At 38.0% G+C, this 8,369-nt stretch overlaps 1 pseudogene; it reads left to right on the forward strand.

The window, feature by feature from the left end:
- The first annotated feature begins 2,829 nt into the window (after positions 1 to 2,829).
- LOC113923792 lies at positions 2,830 to 3,385 on the forward strand (annotated as a pseudogene).
- Positions 3,386 to 8,369: the final 4,984 nt, after the last annotated feature.

The following is an 8,369-nucleotide window of genomic DNA, read 5'->3' on the forward strand; positions in this document are numbered from 1 at the left end:
TCTTTTTCTTTCATTTAATGTAGTTAGTATCAAATGAAGGATTAATATTAATAAAGCCTATTTCTTTTTTGCATTTACATTACGTAGATATAGTAAGTACAAAATATATATCAGAAATGTATATGTTTGTCTGTGGGTATATGTTGACTTTAAGTAAATTTTTCAACAGTTTTGTTGAGGTATAATTGTTAAGCAGCTGCACACATTTAATGTATGCCATTTGATGAGTTAGTACATATGCAAACACTCATGATAACATCACCACATGAAGATGATGAATGCATCCGGCATCTTCCAGAGTTCCCTTTGTGTCTCTTTCTTTTTTGTTTTTTTGCAGTAAGAACACAACATGAGATCTATTCTCCTAGAAATTGTGAAGTGCACAATACTGTGTTGTATAGCAAACTTCTAGAATTTATTCATTTAGCATCATGAAACTTGATACTGTTTGTAGCACAACTCCCAATTTCCCTACTCCCCAGCTCCTGGCACCCACTATTGTATTCTCTGCTTCTATAAGTTGGACTATTTTAGATACCTCACATAAGTGGTAAAGAATTAGTCAGATGTTTCACCAAAGAAAACATACAAATGGCTAAGAGGCATATGAAAATATGTTCAACATTATTATTTTAAGTAAACTTTTAATCAAAATCTAACATTCCTAAAGGCCCAAGATCATAAGTGCACAGCTTGCTAAGCTATTATGGAGTGATTATACTTTTGTAGACACCAACAAGATTAAGAAATATAGTATTTATAGTATCCAAAAAAAATCTTTGTTTCTGGTTCCAGTTATTTCCCTTTAAATAAACACCTTTATGTAGGTACTTGGCAGGCAGACTGTAAGGTGCCCTTGCCATCCCCTCCACCCCCTGAACCAATGATCTTGACTTGCTTCTAACCAAAAGAAATGGTAAAGGGGATGAGATGTCACCATGTGCTTGTTATGTTGTATGTGACTTCTTCTTGCTAGTGAATTAGCTCCACAGACTCCTTGCTGGCTTGACAGAGTGATGATGTTGGGAAAACCCACATGGCAAGGAATTAAGGGCAGCCTCTAGGAACTGCAGGAAGTCTCCAGGACCAGAGTCAACTGACAGCCAGAGAGAAGCCATGTCTCTCATTCCTAACAGGAAATAAATTCTGCCAGCAAACTGAATTGTTTTGGAAGCAGATCCTTCCCCAGAGACACCTCCAGAAGACAATGAACTGAGCAGATACCTTAATTGCTTCTTTGTGATAGTTTAAGCAGAGGATCTAGAAAAGCCATGCTTGACCTCTGAACACACAGAAAATTTGAAATAATCAGCGTGTGTTGTTTTAATTCTCTAAATTTGTGGGAATTTGTTATGTAGTGATACATGACTAATAAGCCCCTATTCTGAATTCAATCTACCGTAGTTTTGCGTGGTTAGAATTTTATATCAATAATTTAGTGCGTGGTCATTTGTATCTGGCTTCGTTTGCTCAGTGTTATATTGCTTCTGCAGTTCTTTGATGCGTTATTGTATATAAATGTTAGATTCTATCAGCATTTTCTCCTTGTTTTCATGGGAGCACTGGCCTATATATGTGGCTCTCCATGTAAATCTATAGTCAGTCCGCATTACTTTACTGGTCAGAATGCCAGTAGGTGACCAAAAGGACACACAGGAACACCTATTTAATTGGCCATCATTCCTGATTCCCCTCAATTTTTCAGTTTATTATTAAATTATAATGTATGCCTTTAATCTCTGATTTTTTTTAAGTTGGAAATTATGCAGACAAATTAATCTGTAATTCAATTCACAACTTTAATATTTTCCCAAGTTATTTTGAGTGAATGCTACTTAGAAAATCCTGGTTATAAAAAGAGTTTTATTTTGCCACTAGCTAATATGGAGTATTCCCATAGAGCTGTAAATGAGCTCAATATTCATTATGCAAATGAATAGAACCAGACAAAATTAAATGGGTGCAGCTTTGTGGCATCATTTCAGGGACCTAATCAGGGGTTTCAGGCCTCCAGGCTAAGGGAGTCACGTTAAGTTGCTCTTGAGAAATAATAAAACATTTCAAAGAGAAATTTCATTGCAAAGGGTCTGACCTAAAGGGAGGAAAGGTTTCAGGGAGATGGTGCTAGGAAGTGATGGTAACTCCATCATGCTGCTTCGTGCCTGAAGGCAACTTTCATGGTCCATTCTGCTGTGCTTGGTTTGGTGATCAACTCTTAGTCCTGACTTCATAAGGACCAATTATCTATTTTTATCATCTTCTTCCTGATGAACTAACTGGGAGATACATATTCTCATGTATTTAACTTTTTGAGAGATGGATTCAACAGAAAAATATTCCTAATTTACTTAGCACAAAACTAAATCTAGGTACTGTTTCTGGCTTTGCCACCAAAACACTGTATATCTTTGAGTAAATAACTTCATCTTCCTGGCTGTTCATTTCCTCCTTGATTAAAATACTGTTATCTTACTACTATTAGTAATAATAATGATAGAGGAGAGATGGATGGACCAGATAATCATACAGGGAACTAAAACCTCAGAAACTAAAATGGAAAGAGTATTGAGCACAATCTGATTCACAGACCTTATGTGCACAAGGATGGAACTATGCTAGGGAAGGTAAAGTAATATCTCATGAGACTAGGGAATATACCCCAGTTTTCTTGAATTCAATTTCTGGTTCTTTTTTACTATGATACTCTAATTTCTAGGTGTATTTAAGATTCAAAAATTCTTGCTTTTGGCTTTCGGCTCGGGGAGGCAAAGGTGCAACTTTCTTTGGTCGTCCCCAATCCGGGTTCATCTGACACCAGCCACTTCCGCCATGCCGCCTAAATTCGACCCCAACGAGATCAAAGTCGTGTACCTGAGGTGCACCGGTGATGAAGTCAGTGCCACGTCTGCCCTGGGCCCGAAGATAGGCCCGCTGGGTCTGTCTCCAAAAAAGGTTGATGATGACATCGCCAAGGCAACCAGTGATTGGAAGGGTCTAAGGATTACAGTGAAACTGACCATTCAGAACAGACAGGCCCAGATTGAAGTGGTACCTTCTGCCTCCGCCCTGATTATCAAAGCCCTCAAGGACCCACTAAGAGACAGAAAGAAGCAGAAAAACATTAAGCACAGTGGAAATATCACTTTTGATGAGATTGTCAATATTGCCTGACAGATGCAACACCGATCTTTAGCGAGAGAACTCTCTGGAACCATTAAAGAGATCCTGGGGACTGCCCAGTCTGTGGGCTGCAATGTAGATGGCCGCCACCCTCATGACATCATAGATGACATCAACAGTGGTGCGCTGGAATGCCCGGCTAGTTAACTGCAAAGGAAAATGTTTCAATAAAGGATCATTTGACAACCAAAAAAAAAAAAAAAAAGATTCAAAAATTCTTTTCTAGATAACATAAAAATATCCAAAAGGATCTGCAAGATAATTGGCAGCTATATTGGAAAAAAAAAATCTGAACTCTTTGGGTGAATAAAATAAGTTAATCAAAGAATAAAAATTTCTGGTTTATGGACAATATGTGGAGAATTCTATATATTCTATATTCTTATTCAACAGTGTTGCACATTAAGAGAGACAGCACCCCAAGGAAATTATGTAAGGATAAGTTGTAACATAATAATCCTAAATAGGGCTTCACAAGTCAAAGTTTTCACAATGGGGAGTACCTCTTCACCAATTTCAAAGAAACTAATAATTTTTACCAACTATTGTTCTCATGTAAGAAACAAGTGAATGGTGGCTCAGTTTGTTAAGTGTCTGCCTTTGGCTCAGGTCACGTTCCCAGAGTCCTGGGATTGAGCCCGCATAGGGCTCCTTGCTCAGCAGGAGCCTACTTCTCCCTCTCCCTCTGTGTGCTCTCTCTCTCTCTCAAATAAATAAATAAATAAATAAATAAATAAATAAATAAATAAATCTTAAAAAGTAGTGAAAGAAGTGAATGGGCAAAATAATAATGAAATTAGACTTTATGTTTAAGAACATGCTTTAATATGTGATATCATTTGATTTATCATGTTATTATTATTGCCAGATACAAAACTCATTTTCATTTCTCAGATGGAACTTTGCCTCTATTTTTGTAGCATCACTAAGAAAAACAGGGGACCCCCTATAATTGGCTGAGAACATCCAAATAAGTCCAACTCTTTAGAGAGAGCTATAATTACTTTGATGAGGTTGTCTAAACAACCAGCCATCCTGTCTTTGCAGGATTAGATGCAAAAGAAGCAGTTATTTCTCTAATGCCTTCTGCTAATCTCAAGGAATTGTTTTCAAATGGGAGGAAAAGTTCATCATTTTCCTTGCAAGGAGCTGTTTCATAAGTATTATTATCAAAATAATTGCAATTTCAAACTAATCAAAGACGTATTTTAGTAGAACTAGCAAATGCTCAAGGCTAGTATTTCATTGGGTGCTCTAAGAATTTTGTATGCAGCTCACACCTTCCCTCACTAGCCTCACATGCCTAATGCCACCAAATTTAGCCAGAAAAATCTCTTTTGCTTCTGGGTGTTGACAGAACCCAAGAAAAAACCAAACAAAGTCATCTGCTGGTGTGAGCCACCAGAAAGACCCTGAGGAAATCTGCATTTGTCAGGCAATGAGCAACCTCACTTCCCCAGATCCCATTCCTGGTATTATTCTGACAAATATCCATTTTCCCTATGCCATGCCTTCTATGACATCTCCAGCAGTGCTCGTGTGTGTCTGAAACTGTTCCACCCATGACAACAGTATTGTTTTAATGAGACTTTTTCCCCAGCTTCAATGACTATTTTCAAATATATTTTACAAGGATCCTGGGCCATTATTTTGAAGACAAATCAGAGAAAATGAAGTTACTATAAATCAGAGTAGATTTTGGTAGAACATTAGGAAGAACGTCTTATTTGTCTAGGATAAGAAACAGAAATGAGTGACTGATGAAGGCTGAAAATCTTCCAGAAGTCGGAGGGGAAGACGAACCATTAGAGACGATGGACTCTGAAAAACAAACTGAGGGTTCTAGAGGAGTGGGGGGGTGGGGGGATGGGTTAGCCTGGTGATGGGTATTAAAGAGGGCACGTTCTGCGTGGAGCACTGGGTGTTATGCACAAACAATGAATCATGGAACACTGCATCAAAAACTAATGATGTAATGTATGGTGATTAACATAACAATAAAAAATTATTAAAAAAAAAGAATAAAAGAGACAAGCTCCATTTCAGAGTAAGCCTGAAGCCAAGGCTTCTATCAAATGGTCTCTTCAAATTTTAATCTGAGAAGATATAGTTCATTTCAAGTATTACCTCTCAGTGTATAGGCCAGAAACAGGCTCAAAGAAGAGCCTAATGGGAGGATTGTTTATTCAGTATACTGGAAAGTCACCTTCACTGCTTTTGCAGAGTTTCTAATCTTGTTCTCAAGTGCATCCCCCAAATTTAGCCTATCCCATGTGTCCAAAAGATATTAGTTGAATAAAGTTGTAAAAGAATTAACCATTGTTTCTTATTTTATAGCACAGGTATCTCAGTTCTAAAAAGGTAAATGATTCATCCAAGGCCACACAGCAAACCTTGAAGCTCACTCCAATTAAAAAAAAAAAAAAAAATCATGCTTGAGCAGAACAGCGTATGGAGAAGAAAGCCTCCCAGGGCGTCTCCAAATCACACCTCCTATAATTGAGGACGAGGGTGTGAAGATCAACTCTACCTCTAGTCTTTGTTCAGGCACTTTCTAACATGGCAATGCAGCAAAACCTGATATTGGCAGTAATTCCTTCCCGAAACCTCTTTTATTGAAGCTCAACATCTCATTAGCCTATCAAGTTGGTTGCTCACCTTCACTAGTTAATGTGTTTTTTTTCCCTTTTACCCTAAAGAAATAATATCCAGCTCCTTATTTGCACTTCTTGTGAAAAATCTTTTGCTTAAACCTCAGCTTGCTGTATGTGAAGTGCATGTATTTTCAAACCTGAGAGTTAATCATCACTCAATTATCATCTTAGGCATTACTTGAGAACTTTGTTTTTCTTGTTTTCTATACACCTGATTTATCATGAAGAACAGGTTTGTATAAGGGCATCAAGTACACCGTTGCCATATATTTATCAAGATAATAATATTATCCAGATGGACTTCAGGGATGGATACAAAACAGGCAAATAGTTAATAGATTAAGAAAATAAATGAATATTTGGACCTTTTGAGGCATTGAGTCTCCAATGGGAAACAACTCTAAAGGTCATCTCATCCTTCTGTCACTTGGTCACTCTATGTATGCTTGCAAATACCAATTTCCAATCTCTACCATTCATCCTAGTTTTCTTTCAGTCTTGGCCAGAACATCAACTAATCATAATGATTTGCCTGGTGGGATGATCCAGGCACTTATCCCTAATATATTTTTGCTCTTAATTCACTCTTGTACAGTCAAGGTTTTACAAGTGTTCATTCACTCTTATTGCTGGGTACAGAAGCACAAATGCCACAGTGAGCTCCCTAGTTCAGGACATTCCTTCCATCATCTACTACTATGTAGAACCAACACCAGCTCATCATGATAATCTGAATCTGCTATTTCCATCAGTATAGTGACTCTTTTTTATGCCTGTTCCTCTGGCATAAGAAATCCAAAGCAACTAGAAAGAAGTTATAGCTTAAAATTCAACAGAACTCTTGATGTTTCTAAGAGAAGCATTCTTTCTCCTAAGATCTATGGTTACTAATTTGGCAAAGCCTAAGTTCTGGGCGACAGAAAGCACTGATTCTATAAGCACGTCACCAGGAGTAAGGTGAGAAGAGCCAATCTTACTTCCACTGCTTGCTTCCCAGACCTATATATATACTAGCTATTATGGACACTTTTGGTCCCTTGAACAGACTGTGATCTGGTGATCAGTGCCCCAATCTCCAGGATGTTGTTCCTGAACAGTCTCATTAGCTGAACTTTTAATAATGTATTCTACTGTTCTGTCTGGATGATGAAATTTATGGTATGACCTATGTATCTGTTATCATGCAATCATTGTTCATAGTCCCTTTGCTGTAAAAGGGTCCATTGTTCTGAAACAATGTTATTTAGGCTACCATGATAATGAATTAGGCATTTTGTAAGTTCCTAAGTGGCGATGGTAGATGCACTGCTAGCAGAGAAGGAAAATCCATATTCATAGTAGAAGTCAATTCTTTCCCTTTTTGGGTAGAAGGAATCCAATTGAACTGACCTACCACTGTGTGGGTAACTGGTTTTCTGGAGGAATTATGCCATATGGAGGGATCATCCTTACGATGGGCCTAATTTTCAGTGCAGTCTGTGCTGTGGCTTCAGAAGAAGAAAATCTCCTTAATAGCTGCCCCAGAGGCCCTCTGGCTTCTGTGTGCTTTGAGATAGCAGTTGGCTGCCCTGAAGCTACCATCATCTTATTGCAAGTTTTCCAATAAAGAGCCAAATGAATTCACATTCTTTATAATATCATTTTCCCCACGCCATTCCAGCCCTCAGCTACTGCACAGTCGGTGCCTTATGTTCTACCAGCACTTCATTCTGATTACTCACATGAAAGCCCCAGTGATAATGATGCCACATCACCAGTCATTAGATCCTTGTTGTCATCAGATCAGAGTGTAATCCAGCTCCACATTCCCATCTCCTTTCTAGAGCCACCCCCAATTCCACTGTCTTAATCTGCCTTCCCACACAATGCAGGGTCTAATGTGAAGAGGTATAAGCCATCGTTTTATCCAGAGTGCTATCCCACGGAGCAGGATTGAGGACAAAATTGAGGTAGGAAGCAAGTAAGGGACAATATGAGGATGTGTTATAGAATCAGGTTTGTGTAACCAAATTCTGCCCCTTGACCCGAGTTGTATGGTTCAGGGTTGAATTCTTGACCCGTAGTAGATCACTGACAGACTTCTTCAAAACCTATTTTTCACTCCAACCCTTTTCCTATTTGTGTTCTAATACAAAAATAAAATAAAATGTGGTCTATACTTAGAAAGAATATAGCAGAAGCTCAGAGTGAAACAAAGACAAAAGATGGAGACAGAGAAATGCTTTTTCCTTATAACAACCTGATCCCCGATTCCAAACTGTCCCTAAAGTCCAGAAACTACAAGATAGTCAGTTTTCTGACAAGGAATTATACTCCCTTGCTTAAGATAACTTTTTTTTTTTAATTTTTTGCCCAGGAAGTAGGTATTTTTTTTAAATATTTTATTCATTTAATAGAGAGAGAGAGAGCGCCCTGACTTACTATGTTTCCTTGAGTCACTCCTTATGGTTAATTCCAGGTGTTATCTTTTTGATATTCAGAGCTACAGTGAAGTTCTTTAAGAAGAAGATATCTGCTCATCATAACTCTTACACT

This window comes from Zalophus californianus, chromosome 15 (assembly GCF_009762305.2).
Source record: "Zalophus californianus isolate mZalCal1 chromosome 15, mZalCal1.pri.v2, whole genome shotgun sequence".
NCBI classification, from domain to species: Eukaryota; Metazoa; Chordata; class Mammalia; order Carnivora; family Otariidae; genus Zalophus; species Zalophus californianus.